General features: G+C 38.0%; 1 protein-coding gene across 1 annotated transcript in view; it reads right to left on the bottom strand.

Annotated features, from left to right (window-relative positions):
- SPOCK1 (SPARC (osteonectin), cwcv and kazal like domains proteoglycan 1) overlaps positions 1-27,160 on the bottom strand; it is a 326,245-nt gene that overhangs the window by 38,291 nt on the left and 260,794 nt on the right. The gene's annotated exons all lie outside the window — the stretch shown is intronic.

Below are 27,160 nucleotides of genomic sequence, written 5' to 3'. Positions count from 1 at the left end.
CTTCATATCCTTTCAAAAAGCTTCTGCAAAGGTAATTTTGCAAAGATAATGTAGCCCAGCTCTTCCTGCTGACCATGCTATCCTCTGCTGCCTGTATTTTTCCACCAGCCTCCCAGTCCCCGCTGCATCACACATAAGCTGTAAGTCTCTGTTTCAAGACCCTTCACAGTTTCTATTTTACTTCTAATCATACCTCTACAAAGCCATCACTGACTTCTCTCTGTTAACAATGACAGCCTTTATTACCCAGTTGCTAAATTTTGAAAAAAGTATCTTGAGCCTTTCTTGTCATACCTGTCAGAAACTCTCTGTAAACACCTGCAAAGTCATGTTCAGAATACTTCTTAAAACGCAACTTTAACATGATGCCTACACAAACCCAGACACATGCATGATAATTAGGCTCTGAGGCACTGTCTGTAAGACTGCCCATATTGCTGACCTGTATTGTCACATTTTTAATTAGCATTGCCAGCATTGTTTCTTCTCTTTGCTTTCTGTAGGTTGTAAACTTTTTGCTTAGAAACCAACTTTTTATTCTGCTTACATGAAACGGGCATAGCAAATATCTGACTCCCTTACTATCTTAAGCAAGTAAATTGTTAGAAGAAAGCTATCTTAAAATAGAGAACTATATAAACCCTTCCAGATGTCCAACGTATATTTTGCAAAGGATAAGAAAATGAAGACAACAATTTGGCACAGTGTCAGAAAGAAAACCCACTAATTGGGATGGATGATAAGGAGGTAAAGAAAAAATCCAAAATTCACGGCATGATTTACTTCACTGTAAATCTGGAAAAAAAACTAGTGGTATCGGTGAAATTATTCCATATTTGTTTAACTGAGAGGCTGTACAGGATGCAATTCAGCCATCTGTGCTTGGCCCATCTCTACTTCGAAAAGTACCATACTACTGTGCTGTACTGCTTCTGCTGTCAAACTTTGGAGACGTTACAAGATATGCCAAGGAGCACAGAACAGTAGATGACAGCACATCGATTAAGATCTCTGTTTCAGATTGTCTTCTCTCCAGTCACTTACAGATGCACTTCAAACCAAAATCACTAACTAAATCTTCCTAAGAACTTGAAATTACCTCCTCATTCCTCTATTGTACATATATTTTTACTCTTCCAATGGAAAGACAAACTACAACCATCAGTCAATAGTTATATATAAAAATAAGAAAATAAATAGTGCTCTAAGTAACAGAACTAACAAAGCCTGCTTTGCTTCAGATTTGTTTGCTATGTCCCAACAGCTTAAGCCCATGTAACTCTCCAACGCCACACGTGCCAAAGCCATCCCCAAACTCTCCCTGAAATATTTCCCTTCCCACAAAACTAAATGTCCAAGGAGCAGATGTAGGGACTTCCCTGCTGTCTGCATGACCTGTAACAGCCAAGCAGCCCAGGGAACTGCTGAGCCTTTCTCTTGGGTCTCTCTTTTCTGCCCATCTCCCAAGTTTGTCCCAAACCAGATAGGAATCACGACCTCTACTACTGTTTGAGTTGACTTATACGCTCAAGAGTTACGAAAGGGAGTTCGGTAAACAGGTTGTATAGCCTTTGTTAAAAATCCCTCCAATACATCTCAATGCAATAAAGGAAGATAGTTCTCGATGCAGGTAATTCCTCTCTGTGGGTTTGTTTATTCTGAAATTGGGAAGAATTGTGTTGAAGCCATTAAAGTATAGATGTTGAAGCCTTCTCCCTCCTCTGTGATTGCTGTGAGGAAACAGCACTTCTGTATTTAACAAGACATGGGGACAACACGTGCAGAAGCACTTGCAGGTCTTTGCTATTGGGCATGACCTCCTTTCATTAGTTTCCTTGCCTCTTACATACATCAATAAAGGCAGCTGCAAGGAATTAGTATCTATGTATTCAGAAAACACTGCAGTTAAGTATGAGTGGTCTGACACAAAGCCTTACTACTACTTATAGAGAACTATATCTGCACTGCAAAGAAAGTAGTAAAACCCACTTAGCCATGTATTAATACATAACGAACAACTGACAATAATTATTTCAATATAGTGTTCCTGACCTGCTTCAACACTTCCTTCCTTTTTCTCTAATCATATTTTCTTAGAAGGTTTTGCACTTGATTTCTTAACCACAGAGGCCCTTAGTAGTTTGTATTTTCCATTAATTCTCTATATAAAAGTAACTATCACTTCCCTCTAAGACAGAAGGGTAAATGATTGGCTTTTTTTTGTTTTAATGATGAGAATGCAAACCTTGTGACTTAGGGCTTAGCAGAGCTCAACACATCTCACGGACCTTTACTGCGATAAGACTTTGCTACAGAATGAGAGAATTCAGTGAAGTGTGGTAGGTGTAATTAAAATTGTTATGCTGCTGATCCACAGGCAGATAAATCCTATAAGCATTAAATTGCAGTGGTTTGTTGAAAAAAAAAAAAAAAAAAAAGGCTGTTCATTTCCTTGTAAAAAACTACATCAATTTAAAGATGGTGAAACTATAAATCTGAAATGAATTACAGTAGTTCACAAGTTTCTCAGAATAAACATAGGTCTATGTACTCGCCGACCAAGAGACTTAACACTTTATGCAGAGTGCAGTGAACCACTTTAATAACAATTACAAGCTGAAGGGATCTATATGCACAGATTGCTGACTGGTGGCATATTAATCCACTTTCTTCCATCCAGAGTACAAACTTCTTAAAGGAAAAATACAGAGATTTTCTGGGAATGAAGGTCACAGGTTTAAATCAAAACGTTATATTTGTAATTTTTTAATTTGCTATTCATTGACACAAATTTGATTAGGTGAAAATAAGCCTGGCATCAAATGTCATGATGTGGGCAGATCTTCTGTTTGCTCTGATTTGAAATAAAATTTCTGGCTATTTTCCTTGTGTATTAATGGCAATATTTCATCATCGTTAGGAGTCAAATCACAATATGTTCCACATGGAATATTATAAATAAAGAACCCTGTTTACTTTTCACATGGGCTTGCAAGTTCAAAGAGACTAGCCTTTTTGGAAAAGTTGCCCTTTATCACGTTTATCAGTCTGTGAAAATCAGAGTAAAAAGTCATCTGTTACAAAGTTGTCTAACAAAATATTAACACATACTCTTTCACAGACAGCAGCAATTACTCACAGAGCTGTAGAGATAATGGGAAGAAACTAATTGAAATGACTTTACACATGCAAGCAAATTCTTGAATTAAAATAGAGGAATGTCAGATAAAATTGCACCAGGTTTTAAGCTGAAGCTATGCAATAAGTTTTTACTTAATGGGCATGCCTCCATTCTGAAAAGAACATTAGCTCATACTGCAGAGTATCCTTCACAGATTTACCTGTGAATATTTATAACAAAGTGAATAACATTTATTATATGATCTTTTCCTCAAGTTATTTATGTAGTTCAGATGAGGAATAAAATACAATGAAGATTATACAAATAGGATGAAAGATCAGGGCTGAAGAGCTGGAGTAGCTCATATATAGAAGAGAAGCATTTTCTAGAGAGAATCTGTTTATGAAGTCTTGTGCTCATAAGAAGAGAGTCAGGAGCAAACAAATGAACGGGGAGAGGAAAGAGCCAATCTGTACGTGCTCAGGTAGTTCGCTGGATATGAACTGAAGTTTTTGGTGGCACAGGACAGATTCCGAGAGATTCCGCGTATGTGAAGAGTGTGACTTTTTGCCAGGAGACTAGGTGGCTTTACAGCTGGGATAGCAGCGTATGAGCTGGGGAGAGAGGACGGAGCGGGATGCCGATACGGAGAGTGCGTGTAAGCCAGCTGAGGGGTGATGGAGAGGGAAAAGAGACAGAGATGTACTGCAGGACAGGAGCACAGCTTAGGAAGGGAGATATAATAAGAGGGATGAGGAGACACAGACTTCCCTTCTCTTTCATTGCCACACCACACAGTGCCTCAAATCTTCTCATTTTCTCACCGATTTTCCAATTAAAATGATCAGCTACATCTTTATGTATAATGTCAACAGTTCTTGGGAGAGTCAACTGAAATTCTCTATTTCCTCTTCAATTTAGACTCCCAAAGTTCCAGTAGCTAACAGTAAGGCAAAAAATGGAAAGATGGGACTTTTGAATTGGTAATATCAAGCAATTACATTTTTCACTTCCAAAGTTTTAACTCTGGCAACTTTTTCTTCCTTTCAGGAAAATGAGAACAGAAACGGGTATTTAATGCTGAAATCTGAATGCCTACCTTGCCCTTTTTCATACTGTGAGTTTTTCATATAAGCAGCAAATCTTGGAGGAAGCTTCCATTCACTGTTATCTGTTGTTCCCATTTGTTTGTCTCCTGGCAGATATCTGTCAGTTCCTTAAGTATGTCATTTATTACTGGCCTTTTAAAAATCTTTTCTGCAAATCTATGTTTTTATTTTACTGTGTCTTCCCAGAATTCTTGTGGAGTATCAGTAAGAGCTTGTTTACATATGAAGTTCTTTATAGACAAGAAAAAGCATATCTGCTTCCTTCAAGAATGATTCCATGTGCAGATAAACCCAAGGCTATACTATATTCTCAAGGAATTTGCAGAAAGTTAGCAGAATAAGTGGTTAGAAAGTGCTTTGCTGAAAAGTATCTTGATATCTTGTTTAGAATTAGGCTACAGTGATATTAATCTTTTTCTTCTTATCTACATACCTATGGGACATCTGAAACACTAGTGAGCCATTTCTGGAAAATATATTTCAATATCCTTCTGAGGGGAATATAAAAGGGCAAAATCCCAATCACTAGCAGTTTTAAGAGAGCAACTAGTTGCTTTGAACTCCACCCTACTTTACCAACCTGTTTTTCAAAACTGTTGGCCACTAGGTATTACACAAATATCACAAGGCTACTCATGAAAGTGTTTTTGTGGTTATTCTGCTGAAGTTAATACTTTCTAGAGACAGAAGAAAACACAGCACTATCACTGCAACAGTTGTCTGACTTGTTCACTTGAAAGTCATTCAATTCTACTGGGTCAGTGAGGTCCTTTCAGATCATGCACGTTACTGTATACATTTTAGTCTCATCCCCAGAATAATGTAAGGAGGGTGCCAGCATTCAGTCCCCCCTTCTCCCAGAAGTGAACAGAGTCCAGAATAAGTAGAGCAGGTAATAACAGCATGCAAGTAATGCAGGCCCCCACACAAACTGCATACATTTACATTTTATTCTAAAGCATGGTCTAAGTGAGACTCAAAAGTTTTTGTGTTTTCTCCAACTATAAGACTGTATGGAAACCAACATACAGAGCCCATCAACAGAGGAAATGGAATAGAACATTCAAGTTGCCCAGGGAGCCCAACATGGAGGGAAATTTGGTTTTGCTTTGCTTGGTCTTTACCTCCAAGTCCAATTAGGAGGAGCTGTGCTGGTGATACTGATCAGGCTCAGAGTGATGAAGCTATTGGTTTGGCCTCCTTAAATTTACACATTGAAGCTTTGTTCCTTCCTGTAATTGCAGGTGTGTGAAGCACAAGGTAAGATGAGTGCCTGTTCCTACATGGGGAGTGCTCAGTCTTCAGCCTGAGCACGAACATGCCGTGAATGTTGAAAACATGAAGCAGCACAACACTGCAATGTCGCAACAGTAGGTTTAGTGGAAAAAGTAATATTTGAATCTTTCCCATTCTTGCTACAATCATTAACATAAAATCAATTTATGTTGTGACATTTTCAGTTCTCATTATGAGCTCTGTCACAAGAGGGAGGTTTTTAATCCCCCATAAAGTCTTTAAGAGACAGCAGAATAATACACACTAAATGCATTATACATTTTCTAATATGACCTTTTCATGGTTCTTCAGTTTGACTCCCTGGTCACTCCTGTTCTTTGGCTGCCTTGGTAATCTGAGAGGAACAGGTGGAATGGTAAATAATCAAAATACTGAATCTTTAAAAGGTTAACTTCATACTGCAAGTGACTCTTTTATAGGTTATATATACTGTATGTTCATATTCTGCAACCCAGAAAAAAAGCTAGGAAGAAAAGTAAATGGCAGACTATGACTGTTCTCATGATGGGGATAAAAATTATTCAGGAAAGGAGTAAGATGGCTGTGTGATTGGTACTAATTTTATTCTGCCAATAGTTCACATGTATTTATGTTGTGTGAAACAATCTACTCTTTCCGGAGACGGGGGGAGCTTTAGTCAACCTTCACCCTTAAAAGGTTTGAGACCCTCAAATAGAGAGAATGGTTTCGAAACGGAAAGTATATTATGACCCAATGCTAATCCTCTTCCTGCTGTTGTGTTTTGGGTTCGGGTTTTTTTGGTGGGGGGTATGAAACTTAAAAAGTAATCAAAAGTGAACCTAGTATTGAGTAGTTTGTAAAATAAGTGGCAAGTAATCATCTTCTCTCATTATCGTTTTAAACTGTGGCATTAACTGCAAAGGGACCCAAGGGTCATGCAAGAAAAGAGGGTATTGCAAGTGCTGAGAGAAAATAGGGAGAAGCCAATATATCCAGTCAACGAGAGCATGGAGCAAATGTGGAGGATGTGACCCATCATCTGAATGTATTGCATTAAAACTAGAGACTCTCCTTTTGACTCTTTGATGCTTCCCTGCCATTCCTTTCCCATAGCTAAGCACAAGAATTCTCCCAGGAAAAGGGATGGGGAGACAGGCTAAGAAAGGAGGTCAGTTCCTGGAACAATTTCTGTATCAGTAGCAGAAAGTTTTTTCTAAGAAGGGCTGGACAAGGAGTATAAAATGTAAGAATATATATATAAATATAAGTAAAATGAATATATAAATATAAAAATATATAAAATATATATGTAGTGATAACATACCCCCAACAATGCAGTCACGGGTATATAGAAATAAGGGAATGGCACTACAGGTGTCAAATGAATTAATAAAAAATACGAAGGCCCCTATATCACAAGGATGTAAAACTTTACTGTAGTGTGCCTTCCTTACAGGAAAATTCTTAGAAATGAACAACCACAACAACAACAACAACAAAACCCTAGAAGAGAGAAAACTCGTCTTTAATGGGATTTTAGAAAGAATCCTATTATACAGAGAGAAGTACAGCTCTGGCTGGAAGGGGTCTTTGAAACCCAACATCCTGTTCCCCAGTTTAAAGGCATTCAAGCCCTTACATAGGTACCTGCAGACCATTTAGTGGAGATAGGCGGGATCCTTTCTTCATTCATTCTTTTTCCTGCCTCTATCACAAAACTCCTGAGAGCTTAATAATGTATGGTCCAACCAGAAATATTTTGGCTGGGGGGGTTCAGTAGTTCAAACACGATGATTTGCTGCTGCTTTGTGTGGGCTGGGGAGAGCTCGCCTAATAAGGCACTGCTGAGTTTGTCAGAGAGATCGGCTTGAAAGTTTTTATGAAGCTCTAACGCTACATCCTAGTTATTCACCCTAGGAAAGGGGGGACTGGGTTTTTCAAGTGGTTGAAACTCATAAGCAAGTTAACATTCTGCTCGTGTCTAGGAAGACTTTCAGAAACGGGGAAAACCCACAACCAACATGCAGAGAAGCTACTCTCTATTCCCTACTAAAATGGCAATAATCTCTATTGCTTTGTAGCCTACAAAGCAATAAAGAGCTGCTAAGTTTAATTAAACTCTGAAGGGAGGCTGAAGTGTTTAATCAATCACCAGTGCTGTTTGTTGCCAGTATAGCATTCATAGAGATTATTATATAGCAATTCAAATTACAAAACAAGGCATTTGTAACACAAGAAGGACATTGCTAGTCAATTTTTGGATATCCAGTCCCAGGTATTGAGGACCTGCTTTTTCACAGTATCTGAAAACTGTTAACAGGTTGACTTCACACTGACCATTCACTTCAGTTGTGGGTGCTCAGCACTTCTGCAAATGGGGCCTCAGAGTTTCAAATCAGGAACCTGGAAAATCAGAAGATGCAGCTAGTGACCCTTCGTGAAAAATCTGGCTTGGGAAGATGGGCAGCATTACAATGGAAATCAGTGCCAGGAACTGCACAAGAACGAATTTCTCTGGGGCAGCACACATCAACTGCTCTGCCTAGGTGACTTTTTTCTCTTTGTTTTCTTCACCCTTTGCAATTTGCTGCCTCTTGTGCTCTGCAGCTTTGGAGAAATACAATGTAACTGTTGTCTCCTCTACTATGCAAGGTGACATATGGCCAAAAGAGGAACATTCTGTACTGAATGAGAAAATGATGCTATGGACTAAATGGTAGACAAACATGTAATTAAAAACTGTATCATATTGAATACAGAAAAGGGGTTGAATTAATCATTGAAAGATGGACTCAGCAACCTCTCTCACTTTCAGGTGTACTTTGAAAACCAAACAATTATCTGAGAATGATTTCAATTATCAAAGGTTTTAAAACCCCATTCAGAAAGCTTCAAAAGACACTTTTCTTGAAAAAAGTGAAAACATGATCTTGATTAATTCCCAGGCTGGTGACATTCAGGTGTGAGATGAGAAGAGAAGCATGGTAATAAACCTTTGAGTTAATGCACAAATCCTGCATTTGTTAATAGCATGTTTGCTTTTGCCTTCCATTCTAATAGCGGTTAACACGTATCTTTAGGGCAGCTAGGAGAACATACCCCCACATTATACATACTTCTAACTTTCTAAGGTGGCCATTAACAGAATCCTAAATATATATAATACCAAAGTGAAGGGTCACACTTCCTATGAACCAGCGTGAACCGAACTGCTTTAAACTCCTGTTCTTTCAGAGTTGGCTTTATTTCTGCTGAAAGGAGGAGGCCATCAAACTGTGAATACTCCAGGACAGGTCCTCCACTGCTATAAATCAGTACTGACTTTAATGGAGCTATGTGGATTTACAGCAGGCAGAGATCTTGTCTGGCCAATTGTCCAGAGAGTGTTAAAGCAACTGACAACTCAACCACATGGAGAACTCCACTGAAAATAGGTATTCCCTACAACTTTTGATTTTTGGCATCTGCCAGACCTCCGCGTGTGGTACAAGTCACTAGTACTGAGAGATTTAAAGTCTATTTGAGGTAAAACAATCATGAAAACAAAAGACAGAAAACAGAGTTTTCTATAATGATAAAACCACTTACTGTATACCATGTACGATAAGTACTCAAAGCACTTTAGTAAAAAACCGTTCATTTCCTTTCATAATATGGTAAAGTATGATTTCTAACACACAGAAATGAGAATCGTCACTGCGGCTTTTTGGAACTGATTACCACGTACTTCAACAGAGACCAGCAAATGCTATTTCAGGAGTAATTTGAATCACTGATGTGGTCGATGCAGGAGCCAGTTATGTCTCCTTGGTATGGAAGGATAATCTGTCACAACACTGCCAATGCACAGAGCAACTATGAACTATCCTTAGATTACTCCAGTGCAGCAGAAGAGAAATGGAGGTTTGCTTTCATGTCCTCTTGCTGGAGCTGGTTCCATTTTGGCCAAGTGACAAGGACATCTAAATTTGCATTCGAAGGGCATATGAACAGGTTCACCCTGAGCAGAATGGAAAGGAATAATGGGTGTCTTCTGAGACCGAGGGAGACAAACAATTGCCTGGGGGATAGGACGCTAAGGAATAAAAGAATATGGGATGGTCATACCAGGTTCATTTAGCCTAATGCTCTGTGATGATGGCCAATGCCCAGTGCCATTTAGAAGAATGTACAGTCGTACCTCTCCAGAACATTCTTCCAACTTCCCATGATTTTTTGCTATTTAGAGCAGAGACAGATTAAGAATGTGAACAGGAGGCTAAAATACAGATGCAATGACAAAGTGTCTCTGAAGTATGCCAGAACTGAAAAGCCTTCACAAGCAAGTGGAGTTACATACAAGCAAAATCATCGCTAACAGAAAATACCTAATACCATGGGAAGTTACTGCACTCCTGGGGAGAAAATGATGACTTCTATTATTATTGTTATTATTATTATTTGGCATACAGCTTCTGTGCTGGAAAATGGGGTTTTGAGACAATCAAAATAATTTACAAATTGAGATCGACAAGCTGAAGCACTGAAATGCTGAAATTAAGCACATTCATTTCAAAGTGATGTCTCTGCTTCAAAAACTGTCAGTTTTCATTTTAAAAGAGTTTTTTAAAAGGTCTTTTACTTTACCATGAAGAATTACCCCCTCAAATCCTGACTTTCCAGTCCAGTCAGTAAACTGAAAAATCAATTATTTGCACAGTACTGGTTTTAGGGAAAAAGGCCCGAAGAGAAGACAAGCACATACGAAAGTCAGTGGGGAATCAAATAGGGAGTGAGAGAGAATAAACATGGAATTTATCCACAGGACTGACAGAGCCTTATAAAAAGCTGACTGCTATGCCTAATTTATATTTAGAAATGTATGGGCAAAGAGAGGAGAAGAAGCTTTGCTGAAAGTGGAAAAGCTGGCAAGTGTCACAGAACCCAAGTACTCTGACTTGGCGAGAGGGCAGATGGTCTCTGCAAATGGTATTAACACTTCTCAGCAGAAGACAGCCATTTAAAAAAGTGAGGGAGAAGTTGGCCTCCAAAATCTGGAAAGAAATTAAAAGGATGTGCATGACACAACAGTCCCTGAAGCAAAGTGTCTACACAAAAAGGCCTGAGCAGAAATTGGAAAAGAGCCCTCTGGCAGTCCAACTGAAACATCTCTCTATGGAGGAGAGTAATTATTGTTTTGGAAGGAAGCTGAGTCCAGCAATTAAAGCAAGAGCTTTAAACCTCAGCTGGAGGTTTCCTGCAGTATGTTCTATGAATCATAGAAACCATGCGTGCATTTGTTTACCTGTGCATATAAACAAACCCCTAAGGCAATGTGAGGTTGAATCCATTAACATTAGCAAAGTGCCTAAAGAACTCAAATAAAGGGTTTTGATGGCACAAAGTGTTAAAATGCCCACAACAGGCATGTTGGTTGGTATTTAATGGCAGCAAGAGGAACCGGATTAAGAACATATTCGAACACCTAGGCTGTGCTTACTTATATTAAGATTATACAGGTTATCTGAGAAGAGTAACGTGAGGGAGCGAACACTGCACAATAAATGTAATTTGTTAAGGACCTTCTGTAGCTAGGCCACATGGCATCTTTCCAACCCAATGTCTTTATGCAAAACAAATCATTTTGCATAGATTTGCATGTTACTAACATGAGGAGTGACTTATTAACAACACAAATTACATCTCAGTTAGATTTCATTTATTATCCTGAATTAGCTGGTGAGTGACTATCCACGTGCCTTATCTCTCTGTGTAGGCATTTACAGAGCATTTATCATTGTGGCATCAATGCCACTCTTCATCCTTGCTATAATGCCGGGAATATGTATTCAAAACAGTAATCTGTGAAATAAAGCAAGCTAAGTTTAGCTTTACATCTGGGTATTCTGAAGGAGGAAGAGAAGTAATTTGCAGAAGCCCAGGGCATTATGTTCTATTAAAATAAATTTCCTAAAAGTATCTAATACTGTAACTGCTTTGCCCTACAGCATTAAGACTAGTATTTTCAATAGAATGTGTACACCCAGCTCTTTTGTAAGCGCCAGTCTAAATTTGAAACCAGTTGTTTACGGTTAGTCTAACAACATACCCATAAAACCAGCTGGCTGGCTGGATGTCTTCTGGCTACTTCCTTCTCCTCTTATTCATTGTGACCTACAGCTAAGGACATTTTTCACACTGCAGACCCATAGAAAAGACTCTCATAATCTTGTTAAAGGCTGGCATATTTGACTTGCAATACAGAATCCCACATTTGTCTCCTCAGGGAAATAAACACTTTTAAAGAGTCTTTGGACTTCTAAAATGACTTAAACAGATACAATGGTCACACTAGTAATAAACAAATCAGTTTTCTACTTCTCACAAATACGTCTACAGTGAATAAGTTGGATTTTATGTGCCCTTATACAAACTCATCTACAGCTTTATTTTTTTATTACTCACATGTTCTCAAGGGAAGCCAATTTCTCTGTCAGGCAGCAGTGACTTTAGTAAGTCAAAGCATCCAATTGCTAGAGGAGAGTTTACTTTACCTCTCATCACTGAAACCCTGCTGTGGAATACAATCTGTTTTCAGAAGAGCAAAGAGGTGAAGGACAAAAACAAATGACAATTACTCAAAGCCTGTGAAGAGCTTGGAGGCTGGTATTCTCTCACATTTGAATTAGGGTAAGAAAATATACCGGTCACAATGTTGCCAAGGAAAACGCTCTATCGCTGAGCATGCTGAAATTTGTCTTGCTGTCATCTAGAATGTGAAGCTATAATTTAATAGTATATAATATTTGCATTTATGGCTGCTTTTTAAGAAAGATTGCACCAATTTGTTAACTCTTCTTTAGGATAGGCATTAGGCAAGGACACGATAATATATTCACAGTTTGCGCCAATAACTGTAATTCCATTATTTCATGACTAAAATCTTTCTTGGTACTCTCAATCCCTTGCCATACCAGTGGAATAAGCTTCTGAACTTCCCCCTTGATAATCAACTTGAAAAATAACTGCTTTTCAATCTAAATTCATGCAACACCTTTCTTAGGGATTCCACCAGTCCAAATTATAACACATTTAATCAGTATTAATGTATTTGAAGCACCAGGAGAGATAAAACACAGTATTTTTCACTATCAATGTTGCCAGAGAAGTACTGTCTTCAGCATTAGCAAAAGACTTGGCTATATGATAGTTTTATATACACAGCAACTCTACCACAAAGAACCGGTTATTTACCCAGACACATTTCAGGTTTTCCAGTGGGCATGCTATAATGCTTTGTGAGGTTACTAAACAATCAGAGCAGGCTTGAAGATCAACCTTTAGATCATGTGTAGCAAAGTCTTGTGCAAACTACAGAGGGAAGAAAAAAAATGCGCCAACCCCCAGTCACTTCCAACCACCTTGTAAACTTACGATATACTGAGCAACCTCAAACTCTTCATGGTTTTTTTTGCAAAATTTCCAATTACAGAAATTGGAATTCCAATAATCATTGGAACATTATTGGGGATTATTTACAAACTTAAGGTGTAAATATTCGCATATATAATCACTTTTTGTGACATATGCTGATAAAAATTATCCCCAGTCAACAAACCAAACATAAATGTGTTTGGAACCTGGTAGCTTTTTACCGTAAAATAAGAAAATAATCTCTCTTTATAGTAAGTTAAATGCAGGAGCTACTCTGTGGCCTTCACTAGTTCTTAGAGTGTGACACGCAAGTCCAGGCTTGCTTAAAATATAAGCTGCTTTAATGTAATTCAGTTTCCCAAGGTCAGGAGGAGGAGTTTGTTTCTGAACCCTTGTTCTTAACAGCGGTCGTGCGACATGAAATAGCACCACTGCATATCAGCAGGTTCTGAATTTCTTTTGAAATGCAAAGACTTGCCAATGAATCTGCTTCTCAGATGCTTAATATATTGTTTTCACTTGCATCTTCTTTATTGTTACTCTTTTATACCTGTACTTCAATTGCACACAGCATCTTTCCTTTATTGAGGGCTGCAGTTAATCAGCTGGTTCCATAAAGCACCACATAAATTGCGTTTTATGAATTCTTTGTCACAAGAATGTAGCCAAATGCCTTGTGCCCCAAGACTCAGCAGTAACACATCACCTTTGCACAGCCTTGCAAAACTGTGATGGAAATTACAGCAGCCCAAGAACAGAAACTCCTCAATCACCTTTACTATGGTAGTGTTGGTAATGAAAAAATAGAATCAAGTGATGTTTAACAGACAAGTCTTAAAAAAGACAGCGAGAAAAAGAAAGAAAGAAAATCAGTCTGGGTACATGAGTGGATAGACGTTTGCAAGGTTGCCTTTGCAACAGAAGAACCTTCGACAGTGTGAAATGCTGCCATGAGCTTTCATTTTCCAAATCTCTTACAAGTAGCAGATGTCTTTCCCCCTTCCTCAAATTCCTCATTCATTTTACACCCTAAACTATATGACTAAAAGAAAAAAGTCTATAAAATTATGTGCAAAAATATACTCTTTTTCAATTAATGCATACTGAAAGAATTGCCTTAAAGCTATATTTAGATTATCATTTAAATACCTACACCAGGCTAATGTCTTCTCTAAAGCGGCTGTAACAAATCTTTTCAAGAGCGCTGTAGCGTTAACTTTTAGGAGATGGGACTTTTTACTTTGTTTTTGTACCAAGCACAAAGAAGTCAGTGACAGGAGCGGCTTAGCTCCAGACTGAGGCAGAGAAAAAGAAAAACTCACTCTCTCTCCTATTCCGTCTTGAAATCATCTCTGATGAACATGGCTGACCCAAATCTACAAAGACTCCAGACGAGGTCTTACCAATGCCCTATAAAGTATTACCAATATTTCTGGCAATGCTTCTCCTAACATACCTGAGGATTATTTAAGTCTTTTTCACTGCTCGTAGTTGCTTATAGTTATTCCGTGACCAGCTAGCACACTAAGGTCATTTTCCCCTTTAGACATTTCTAACTGAAGAGCTCTTAGATTAAAGCAGATGTTCATATTATTAGACCCCAAGTGTATAATTATGCACTTCGTGCTAATGAACTTCTTCCCATTTCTATTGCTCCAGTTCTCAAGGACATCCAATTGAAAATACAAAAAGGAACTTCTTTAAAGAAATGTGAAATATTGTCCAGTGTTTTTTGCAACCAACCTGACTTCTTTTCTTAAAAATGTAAACTGAACAGATAACACTTCCTCCCACTTGCTTCCTTATTGAAAAATCTATTTTAATTATTCGTTGCCTTCTGGGTAACAGCATTCTCAAAGTTACTGTATACACTATATAGCAGTCACCATATATCTTTCTTCCTCATACATTAAAAAAATCAAAACAGTTAAAAATTATATTTACTAATACCCCCCCCCGTGCTTTAAAAATTCTGATCTATTTTTTTGGCTGAGAATTTCTTGTTTGCTTATTGGATTTTACTAAATTGAGGAAAGCGATTCATATATAAGCTTCATTTAACAATCTTAAACATACCAAGTGAAGATTGGTATGAAAGATTTTTTTACTTAAAATATCCAGAAAGATAGTGTTAATATAAAAAATGAAAGGGAAGTATGATGCATACTTCATAACACTGTTTAGTTTTGTGCTTTTGGCAATTTCCCCTCAAACTAATTCTCCACTGCCCACCAACAATGTAATTTAGAGATAAGGTGCTTTATCTATGAGACACTTCTTCTAATGCTTCTCTGGCTCATCAGGCTCAGAAGAAAGGACCACAAACGAGGGAAGGCTTTGCACCGTTACACATGCCAATCTCACTGCACTGTGGAACTGTAGGATCTCACTTTTTCTGGATGCGATCAGCTACAAATAAACACTGGGTTTGATGCAAGGAAAACTCACGGTCTGCAAAGCTTCCCTATGACTTCAGTATTTTTCAGGCCCTTAAGGTCTTATCGGGAAAAGTGCTATACTGCTACCTCGGCACTGGGACTTCTGGAGACAGAGTTGTTTCTGGCATTTTCCCGCGTTTCATTTCAACTGATCATACCTTAAGCAGAAGCTAATAAATCCTATCCTGAAAACCACAAAACAGAACGAGGTGCCTTCTGTATATAACTATTTTCTTAACCATACCTGAATATTATAACATAACGTTAACAAAAGATGCATTATGCTTGAGAAATACTTAGGCATTCCTTTTTCACAGCAAGATAATACAGAGATGAACAGCCATGTACCACATTGTTTTGAAAATCATGTTGCAAACAAAGAGATATATATTTTTTTTCTCACTTTACAGTCCCCAATGAAGCCTAATTTTGATTGTCTCAACTAAAATGCTCAGGGAACTGTGTTTTTCAAAAGATTATACCCCTTCCACTTTTTTTGCATCTTAGACTCTCCAAGAACATTGCAACCTTTTCAAGAACTGAAAGCCTAAACCTGAATTTCAATCGTGACGGATCAATGAGGCATTTGTAACATGCAACTTGCTGCCTGAAATGACTGTGAGATGATTTTATTTTACCCAGTTTTCATTTTTCTCGTTGACAGGGATTGCCTGATAAGTGAGTACTTGCTGTTACAGACCATACTTACAATTTGGACAATAAGAGAATATGCATGTTGTCTGTACCTGATAACTCCTAGGCCCTGACTATCACTGTAAACAAACTGAGAAATAGGACACGATGATATGTAAAATTACCTTTAGACAAGCAAGATGGAGCCAAGGCCATAATTTATTAAATCCAAGAATATAGTGATATCATTGTATATAGTATATTTTCATAAAGGAAACTAAACTGTTTCTCCATAAACATACCCTTCTAAACAAACTAGTCATGAAATTCTGTCTCACTTAGTGGAACATAGTATTAGAAAATCGTAATTAAAACTAGGTTGGAAAATCATCATACAGTGAACAGATTGCTTGGACATTAGCTTAGCCACTTTCTATGCTACTATTAATTAGAAATATTATAAAGGCATGTCTGAATGCTTTTAGGGGACTATGGCTTTATAATTCAGCTCCAAATACAGATCTGACTGTCCAAGCCAGCCCCAAGGAGACCTCCAGAGAGGCTGGACACGTGCAGGGAAGATAAAACTGCAATCTTGAGTGACCAGTCCCAGTCTTCAGAGTTTGAGCCTGTATCTGAAAAAATAACTAGACAGAAACATGTATGTTTTAACATTTGGGACATAAAGATCATACGTGGGTTGCCTAGAAGCTTCTCTAATATTGACATTTATTTTTTGTGTTGCAAGATATTTTAGTAAGTGTTTTCTCTGTGTATGATGGACTCTCGTCTGACAGAGATGGACCTGAGCCAAATCATTCAGATTTTAATAACGCACAAATGCAGATCCTGGTGCTCATTCTAGTCCATCTCCAAGGAGAGACATCTGCTTTACAGGAAGCAGATAATTTCTTTTTTTTTTTTTTTTTATTTACACACAGTCCATTAAACTGAATTACAAAAAAATGCAATTCTTCAGAGGAAAATGAATGTAGAAATGTCCCTGTTGGGACAGTGAAAGCTCTAAAATATGTAAGCATATATATTTGGAAAGAGGTGGTGATATCTCAAATACCATCTCCCTTCTTCTGCACTAATAAACAGGGAATTGGAAACAGAAAAAATCAGAACTAATTTGACACAGTGCTGCATAAAAAGTAACAAACTTTCTGAAATGATCAATTAGTCTCTAGTCTATATTCATTTATACCATCACAGACTCAGGATAACTTTACCAAAGGCAACTAGCTCAACATTGTTGATGGAACTATTCCAGATTTATAGTGGAGTAATCAAGGATGGAATTTAGTCCTTAAGATACCAAAGGAAAAAAAACCCCAAACCACCAGAAAAAGATGTATTTGAAATTTCAAAAGTCTGATTTTCTCCTGTATTTTATTGAAAAGGTTTGGGGTTTTTTCCTCACCCTAGGGATGTTTTAGCTTAACACTGCAGTGATAAATACTATAATTTATTTCACTGTCAGGTTTCTGGAGATTTTACAAACTTTTTCTTGTATTAAATGTTGGGGAAATATTCCCCAAAATGCAGAAATCAATATCCACGAGAAAAAACTATATGAAACCAGTCTTATTTATTTGGTTTTGTTTATGATGAGAGAGATATTAGTGCTCTAATTATCATTTTCAGCACACAAACACCTGCTGTTACTAGATGGTGTTTCCATTAACACAGCGTGCCACTTCAATAGTTTTCGTTGGCAATCCAAAATCAAATTACTTCTTGTCTGAAAATTATTGTTACTTGCTGGCTCTAATGTTTACTATGACTGTCATTTTCTAACCTTTTCTTTATGGTTTTAAAAAAAAAAAATCAATAGCCATTTTAACATTTTGTTTAATAAGTGTTTATGAAACTCTGATTACCATGGAGCTAAGTACACTCTTACTGTATTTTGTGGGTTTATACACCCCAGTGGCATTTGTATCCTTTGCATATCAAAGTGGGAAGTTTTCTGCAGGGTCAGTGACACAGGTTGGACTCGATGATCCTTATGGGTCCCTTCCAACTCGAGATATTCTATGATTCTATGGACCTGGTTTAGTGGGCATGGTGGTGTTGGGTTGATGGTTGAACGTGACGATCTTAGAGGTCCTTTCCAAACTTAATGATTCTAAGCCTTCCCAGGGGCCAGGAGGAAATTCCCAGTTGGACTTGATGATCTTTAGGTGTCCCTTCCAACTCGAGATATTCTACGATTCTAGGTTACACCCGTACTGCCCTTGGGACCTCTGCCCTGTTCAGATCTGGGTTTGCTGAGTCAGGTGCCTGAAACGGGGTCGTCCACACTAGAAACACCAGCTCCTTTCTAGCTCACAGCAGCTGTGTGACCGCTGAGCTTTGGGCTTGCCAGCTACCCCATGTTGCTGAGCACGTCCCTGCAGGACAGCCACCTCCGACTCATTCCTCCACAGCTTTGTGCATGCCCCGCGCTGGAACAGACCCTGCCTGCTACAGCTCTAGAACCTCTGCATTGAACTTCATGTGGAAGTAAGCAACCCACAGCTACTGGTTATGCGGATTAGACCTACCAAATCAATTTGTTTATAATATTTCCATTTTAGGTGGTGACCACTCCTGGGCAAGCGGTGAAACCCATATCCCACTGATCAGCCTGGGGTAACAGTACAGCTATAAATGCTTATGAGAACATAAGGACTTGCCTCAGCCACGGAATGCTGCCAGAGAAGTAGCACAACCTTAAAAGTTTTCTTCCATAAGATTTCAAAAGGATTTTTAAAAATCCTACTGTTTTTAATATAATTACACCACGACACAGTTATTTTTATGCAGTTCCTGTCTCCCGCTGCCGTCTGGGATTAGTCTTTATTTAGCGATGATGAAGAGTTGTCTCATGTCCTGATTCAACCTCAGAAAATTATGACAGGAATTCTGGCTCAACGTTATTCTATCGGCATGTTACCTTGTTAAAGAGACGCATTTACTAAAAGCGCAAATCCTGCTGACAGTGATGTTGCTACTACAGCCAACATTGTTTCAGCAAACACCTGAAAGAAACAAAGTGAAGGTACGCTGCTGCTAGTGCTGCTTTTTCCTCCTTTCTGTCACTTTTGGCTCTAAAGCAGAAGTTGTCTGTTATATTTTGGAACCTGCTGTAATTTCATCAAATCCAAGGAAGATCATGCCAAAGAAGTGACAGCTAGTCAATGGATGGTATCATCCCTAACTTGTTATCCGTCTGGGGTCTGCTATGATCAATGCTTCTGTGCTGAGTTCCGAAACCTTAGAGCCAGACCAAAGTGCAAAATAACTTCTACAGGGGAAGAATTCTTTCTCCTTTTCAAGTTCACATCAAAGCAGGCATCACACATACACCCGAGTGCTTTCTGTGTATAATTGTTGAAAGTACAAAAAATATTTTAATTTATACTCCTTGGTAAAAAAGCATTCAGGTATCATAGGTTCAAACCTGAATTTACACTTCAAGCCTAACAAAGCTTTTTGGGCAGGCAATTCTCCTGTACAGCACAGCTATAATGGAAAAATGCAGCAGTCTGAAAATATGCATTTCACTTCTGTTGTATAAATACTTTGCACATATAATTCAAAACCTCAGTATGTCCAGAATGAATGGTGGTGAAAAATCCAATAGTATTTGCTCAAACTGAAAAGTGATTTTTGATACGATGTTTGCAATCTCTTTGTAGTCTTTCTTTGTGAAGGTTTGAGCCCTTCAACTATACCATTATGACTGTTCACACCTGCATCCTAAAATATGATGCTCACATATCGGTGAAATTTAGAATTGTTTTGTCAATTGTAAAGTTTACAATTCACATTATGTGTTGGCTAATTATACAGTCAGTTAATTGTATTTGGGAACAGGAAAACCACCACATGAATTCTATAAATAGCTAAAGGCCTTGTATTACAAATATTGATATCCTTAAATGTAGTCAGATTATCTCATTCACCAAAGGCAATGGACCTACTTACTCAAGCTGTAACTGCCAAGTACAAGTGTTTGCAGTGACAAGACTCAACTCGCAGCACAAGTCGGTTTAATTGATAATTAAGTCATTTACTTTTTTTGAATTTCAGACAATGAAAACAGTCAAGAAATGCATATTATCAGCTATCACTGTAGGAAAAAGTGCAGCTTCTCAAAAAAGATTATTGAGAATTATTTGCTAGGACCTAGAAAAAAAGCATGGGTTCAAAATTATAGTTTTGTGTCTACTTTAAATCTAACTATGCGTAGTACCTTTCTCCCATTTCTCTTCCTGGCATGACTAATGTCTTTTTATTCAATTGATGGCTACATTCTGCATTCTTTACTTTCTTTTCTTCCAATAGTTTTTTGCTAACTTTGGAATATAGATACCAAGCCTTAACTTTTCCTCAAAAAAAGGAATATTAAAACCTGCATAAATGGAGAGGGAAGACCATTATGTGAGGTCTTCGCAGTGAATCCTGATGCATGCAACCCCTATGGAAGCTGGTGATCCTTTCCACCTCAAAGTAGGCAAATATCAGCTGATTTTGGGACAGAATGGGGCAATACTTTGCATACAAGGTTATACTGTGCCTTGTCCTTCTACACTCTTGGTGCTTTCATGAAAATATTTGAAAGGAAGCCTTACAAGATTATCTGGCTTCTGAGTTGATCTACATGATTCAAGATGCCTCCTTGCCTTCTTCAGGGAAGTACCATACTTTTAAGGTGTGACCGCTACTTATTGTAAGGCCTTACAAGGTCTGTCCTGATTTGCTAACAAAACCCTAGAAGATTCTGCAAGTGATTTATCTACAAGGGTTTTGCAGTACCTGTAACTGTTCTGCATGATGACTTGTTAATTGTACGCCATGGAAATTCCTTCCACCTCGCTTCTGCAATACAGCAAAGTCATTAAAAAAATTTTGGACGTTTTTGAGGTTAAATTACATTGATTAAAGATGTTTCACTGAATTTGAAGGAGAGCAGTAACTACTATTGATCACCTCATTATATGTAGCTAGCTGAGAAATCAGTGCAAAGAAGATGTATGATTTGATGGGAATCTAAGTGATATAATTTTGGAGTGATATAAATAGCAGCAGTTTCAATGTTTCCAATTCAGCAACATCTATTGCTTAGTTATAAATGCTTCAGGAGGATCAGATTTTCAAAACGGACCAGAAAAGAGCCTTGTATGTACCAAGCGCACGGAGGACTTCCTACGCAGAGAGGGAATTAGAAACACAAAGCTTTGCTAAGCAATCCTCTGTAGTTTGTGGATGTGGTTAAGTATTGACCACACAATCATACCAACATTTCCTTCAGCAAAGAGTTGGGCCCAGTGGCCTCTCAGTCAAACCTCTTGTAAGGGCATCACCATCTTTCTGAGCTACAATAAAAGGACTTGCATTTGGAGCCATTATGGCTCCTTCCTGAGCTATTCCAAGGCTAGCTCTACATATGACTCTTGATAAAGCACACCTTCTTCACAGACATAGCAGATAATATCAGAGTGATGTGGTATAGGAAGATAAAAAACATATCAGGAAAAACCAGCATTTGTATATCAATCAATTAACATGTCTCATTCTCATTATTAGCTTTTTTGCTCTATTCCTTTTCAGCATGTGAACATTTTATTCTTTTGGCTCTCAGATTGTGCATTCTATTTAACATAACACTCCTACAAAAATACAAGTTTTCCCATGAACTATGTGTATGTAGAATGTGCAGCTTTTCTCTCATAAGCTCCTGCTTTTGTCTGATGCACAAAAGGAAGATACATGTGAGGTCAAGCAGCAGAACAAAACATCTCCAGCTACCATTACTTTGCTCTTTCTTCTGACCCTGGCAAGAACTTGATTTTGCTGTCTCAGTCCTGAAGCTATTTGCTTTTGCTTCTGATAGGAGCAGGTGATGGTAATAGCCATCCATGAAGAGCAAAGGTATCTGTTCTCGACTGCTTCTCACTTTCTTTTAATCAAATATTAATTGGCTGCAGCCACTTCACTACTCACAGATAATATCTAGCAGAAATGAAAAAAGTTAATCCTTCATGCTTTCAGGAAAGGAATAATAAAGACTGATCTGCTTGTGTGAAAGCTTGCAGGCAAAATCATAGTAATAAAATAGTAATAATTATTATTATAATTATTATTTAAAGATACTACATAACTCAGGTTTACTTGGGTAAGGGAATTTCATCATGTAACAAAAGACTGAATTGCAGTATTCATACAGAAAATTTTGGAGCAAAAATATCAGATCCTGCAAAGTTTAGAGCTAATAATCCTACTCTTTACTGATGAAGTCCAAAGAAGGATCGTGTCAGTGTCTGGAACACACATCACTGTGTTCCATGTCCTTATATCCGCTGTGCACTGAAAGTTACTCTTTGGTTTGAACAAACATAATTTCTCCTCTGTAAAACAGGAAAAAAAAAACCTTCTAGTTTTAATGAGATATACTAAAGCTTTGAAACTCTCAGTAATCTTAATTTTGGAATGTTTTTGCTTTACCATTCCCAGAGTTTGAGACTCAAATAGGTCATTTAAAAATCTACCTGGAAATTCAATGTCAGAAGGAGTCGTTTTTCAAAGCTAAAGCCACAAAAAGAAAAATTTCCTGGCAAATCAAACCCAGGAACCAATTTCAACTCAACCATGCTCATGACTCATACTTCATAAACTTTAAAATTATGTATGCTGCAGTCACGAAAACTTGTGAATAGCAATTTGAAACTGAAATATTTGCTGAAAGTGGATTTCAAAGAAAGACTTAGTTCCAAGACTTTGAATTCTTTTCGTTGTCAGTCATTCAGGCACAAGAAGCGATACAACTCATTTGGGAAACAGGACTGTGATTTTTTCAAATGGATTTCATGCACTGAGTACTCTTTTTATAAAGGAATGGAACATTAGACCTTCTCATCCATCACACCCAATAGGGCTGGTAGTTAAATGCTACCATTCATATTCTAAACTATTCCCTAAACAAGGTAGATTCTTGATCGAGCTTGCCAAGACCTATTCCTGTAACTTAAAAATGTTCTCTTGGTTCCCTTTAGAAATTTAAACAACACTCAGCATAATTGAATATATTTGCTTTTGCCTATTGACCTTACATTTCCCTTATCAAGATAACAGCATTTTCTTAGAAGTTGCCTTGGGCATTTCTGCAAGGTCAAGAGACACAATGCACAGATAGGGATCAACCTCCTTTGAATTACTGCATCCACTCCAGTGGCTCTGCAACCCTGATGGCAACAAATGAAGACTAGTATGTTGGGAGTATAGCACTCAATTTAGAAAACACGAAAAGGTTATGGTCAGAAAGAGCACTGACACGCTGTTAAACACTTACCATCCTGCCTGAGCTACTACACCGTTAACATACGTAACAAACAGGAGTCACACAGGTATGGGGGAAGCTGACAGAACCACATTATTGCAACTCCAAATTCATATTTGCCAAGAGATGCTCCAATCATTGCACGATGTTGTCTTTTTGACAGAATGAACTGCACAGTCAAGGGAAAAATCTCTTCCCTTGCCCGTAGGTTCTGAAAAACTAAAAGCGGTTGTTTCTCGTCTGAAGTCCTTTGTATATGGAGGGGTTTTAGAAGCTTCAGCTAGTGACAAAATAAGTTACGCTTGATGAGAACTCTAGTTAATATTGCAGAGCTTTTGGAAAGAGGTACCTGAAAACCACCAGCAGACAGGACTTTGTGTCTTAAATAACTTCTCTCACTTAGGTGTCACTAAGAATCTATTACCAGTCCTTTTGTTTTGTTGAAATTATAGCCTTATTCATTTTATATTATTAGATAAAAGGGCACATACACTCTGAAACAGCAGCTAACCTCAGGGCAGATTACAGCTCAACCTTTGTCTCTGGGTAGCTGAGTTGAAAGTCAGTGGCTATCATGGAAGCATATTGTAAAGCTGGGATACTGCTGTGCATAATGAAGCTTACCAAGTGTTTTGATAAACTAAAGGAATCTAAACGGGCCTCAAAAACAAAAGAGAAGAAGCATTAGGGCTTGTCTTCTTTTCCAAAATCTTCCATTAGTACCCTCATAGACTCCTGTTCTCTGACTCTGACTCAAAATTCCATTTAAGAAAATGAAGAACATGATCCTGCCATCTCTTGAAAGATTTAACTTGATGGTAGAGAGATTATATTGTTGTTATTTGCCATTAAAGCTAGTAATTCTGGTGTAGTTTTCTTTTGCTAGCATCGGTGTTATTTTATTAACATCTCCATAGTACCAGTTAGCACTATAAAAGGAATTCCAATTTTTAACATTATTATTAGTCTTGATTTTCATCCTCAAAGCAGAGATGTTTTTGAAGGAGCCTAGGGAGGAGGAAGGAATACAACTCAGACACTGCAGTCAATTGTTACCTCTGAGCACATACAGTTAGATTGCTTTTCTTTGATGCTGCTGCCAATTTTATTCACAAGCCTATAAAAAAAGGTCATGACATTTAGAATTACAGTACTCTGGAAATTAAATGTTCCTTTACATTTTTAATTTCTGAAAGTAATTTATTATGGAATAATATTTGAATATGATTGAATGAATGTGTAAAGATTAATGCAAACTGTCTTCAAATTGGGAGTTCACAACCACATACATTTAACCTTGTTGTATAATAGGCATAAAAAAGTTTATGCAGTAGCTGTAAGAGCCACATTTCCATTTTGCTGGAAGCATTTGCACTGTAATTCTCCTTAGTATTTTTCCACTGACATGTCTGTATGAGGCATGAGGTTTAGCTCTCCATCATTTTCTACTTAAGATTACGCTGTATTGAATAGATTTCACAAACCTGGCAACTAAAAAAGGAGCAGAAACTGAGTCCCAACTGTCTACACAATTCTTTTATACAAATTTTTATATAAGAAATCAAATGACCAATTTTTATACCAATTCAGCAATATTAATGAGACTATCATACTATAGGAGGAAAATAAAATAATTTTGTGTGAAGACCAGAGAAAACACTAAGGTACCAAGTAACCAAAATGCTAGTCCGAAGCTCCAGACTGAGAGGTCTGGGGATTTGAAGAAGGGGAGATCGCTCAAGTGCTGCTGTGACCAGGCTTCGGGGGACTGCCACGCTCTGCCATGTGATTGCCTCGTATGTCTCACACATGTCACCTCAGATACCAGTCAGGGCTTATTTCTCCAAAGCCACGTGACACTACTTGTTGATCAAATAAAGGAATCTTACGAAAGGCAGTGCTATGAAAATTTCTTGTGGTCAGCAATTAGAATTCATAATTCTCCCATAAACCTAAGGCTAGCTGGCTGGCTTCCAGGCTGTAAAGGGCAGACACACACAATACCGAATCCCTTTTCAGATGCTGCTAAAATTGCACCTGGGTAGAATTTATACTGGTATATAGAATTTACTCATGTTTTGTCATGGAAACTCCTGGGAGCTCTTTGTTAAAAGACTGACAAACTCTGAAATTTTCAGTTTGAGACCCCATTACACTCAGTGGGTCAGCTGAAAAGACAACATCTGAAGAAAGAAGACTGAGAAGGTAAGTTGAAGGAAGTCTTTAACTGGCACGTTACTGGCACTTTCAAAGATCCAGAAGAAAATTTAAGATAAAGCAAGTTAGAAAGCCCCTTTGCTATGGATTATTTGATACTCAACAGCAAATCCTTTTGTGGGCTTTTCAGCACCTAACCCCAGGAAGAAACAGACAGTGATAAAGCAAAATATTATACTGCTATTATTTTTTGCATATACGTATACATACACACACACTATCACTCCCATGCCTGTAAAAGTATCTTGCTTATGCCACTATAATCAAGCTCATGAGCAGTTTCTTTGCATACACTTGATGCAGGAGATGACTAGTGTCTTCGGCATTTTGAATGTTTCCACACACATGTGGCAATGATTTCCCTTATTTCCCAGGTGACTGTGTTCCTCTAAGGGGGCAGAGCACACTCTTCATGCCACACTGAAGATGGCAGAATTGAGGCATTTAATATCCTTGTCACCAGGGCAATGGCAGGAGTACTGTTAGCTCAAGTTTGGCCTCTTGAAAAAGCCTTCAGGAAAGTTGCTCTGCAGATCACCCAATCTATTAAATTAATGCTTTGTTGGCTGGAGTTAAAGTTTTGAGTCAAGCAAAACAAAAGCCTGGGTTTCAGAATACATATACCCTGTCAAATTGCATTTATCAAGATAAGGGTTATTAGAATCTTTTTTCTCTTGTGTGAATGAAATTGTAAGCTTAAAATGTCACTGAAGATTTATTAATCTGATACTCTTTCTGATAAGGGCAAAGAAAGAGAAAGGGCAAAGAAAAAGAAATATTTCTTGTAGCCTGATAAGGGCTACAAGAAATAGAAAATATGAATAAGGCAATTTATCAGTGGGTATACTGTAACCAAAAGATTCAAGCCACATGAAACAATATTACAGTTATATATTGATATCAGAATCTTGCCATCTAAAATACTTCATCTAAGTTTGATAGCTATGCAGAAAAATGTCTGTGGTTTGCAAAAATTGGAATAAACCTGAATTTTCAAAATCTAGGCTGGAGAATCACTTCTTTTTCTAGAAAGTAGATGGAGGCCTAATGTGAAAACTAGTGCTGTGCTAGAGGATACGGTGTGTGGAGCATCACCAGCAGGTTCATCAGTGTTTTCAGCTGAAGCGACAGGGCCTGAAATAACTAGAGGAAGTGCTGTTCAAACTTTTTTTTTCTGTTTATGTGCCTGCTACTGTTGGAACGTGTCCATAGTGGGGAGGAGTAAGAGAGAAAAGAGGTTCTCAAATATTTTGGGTCAAACAGACCATTGTTAAAGCTTCATCTTTTTTGTACTCCTTGGGGTGCACAAGGCAAATAAACACATTTCACTGCTTAACGTGACAGAGCAAACCCTGCTTAAGCCACTGCTTTGGCTTTGTGAGCTACTAATACAGCCAGGAGCCCGGCAGCTGTCAGTGCATTAACCCTCTTAGCACTCTTCCTAAGAGAGGGGAGACAACACCGTACTTAAAAACAGGCTAGCATTCACTTTGCCACAGATGCTCTCACCAGCACATCTGTACTCATATCAAGAAACCACAGCCACAAGTAACAACTCTTTTCCCTTCCAAAGGGCTTTCCCCAAAGCAGGGTGGAAACTCTTAAGACGGAACCTGGCTGTGGCACTCACCCTGCTGCTGGA

Source organism: Harpia harpyja, chromosome 20 (genome assembly GCF_026419915.1).
Source record: "Harpia harpyja isolate bHarHar1 chromosome 20, bHarHar1 primary haplotype, whole genome shotgun sequence".
NCBI classification, from domain to species: Eukaryota; Metazoa; Chordata; class Aves; order Accipitriformes; family Accipitridae; genus Harpia; species Harpia harpyja.
This window is presented reverse-complemented; position numbering and strand designations above follow the sequence as displayed.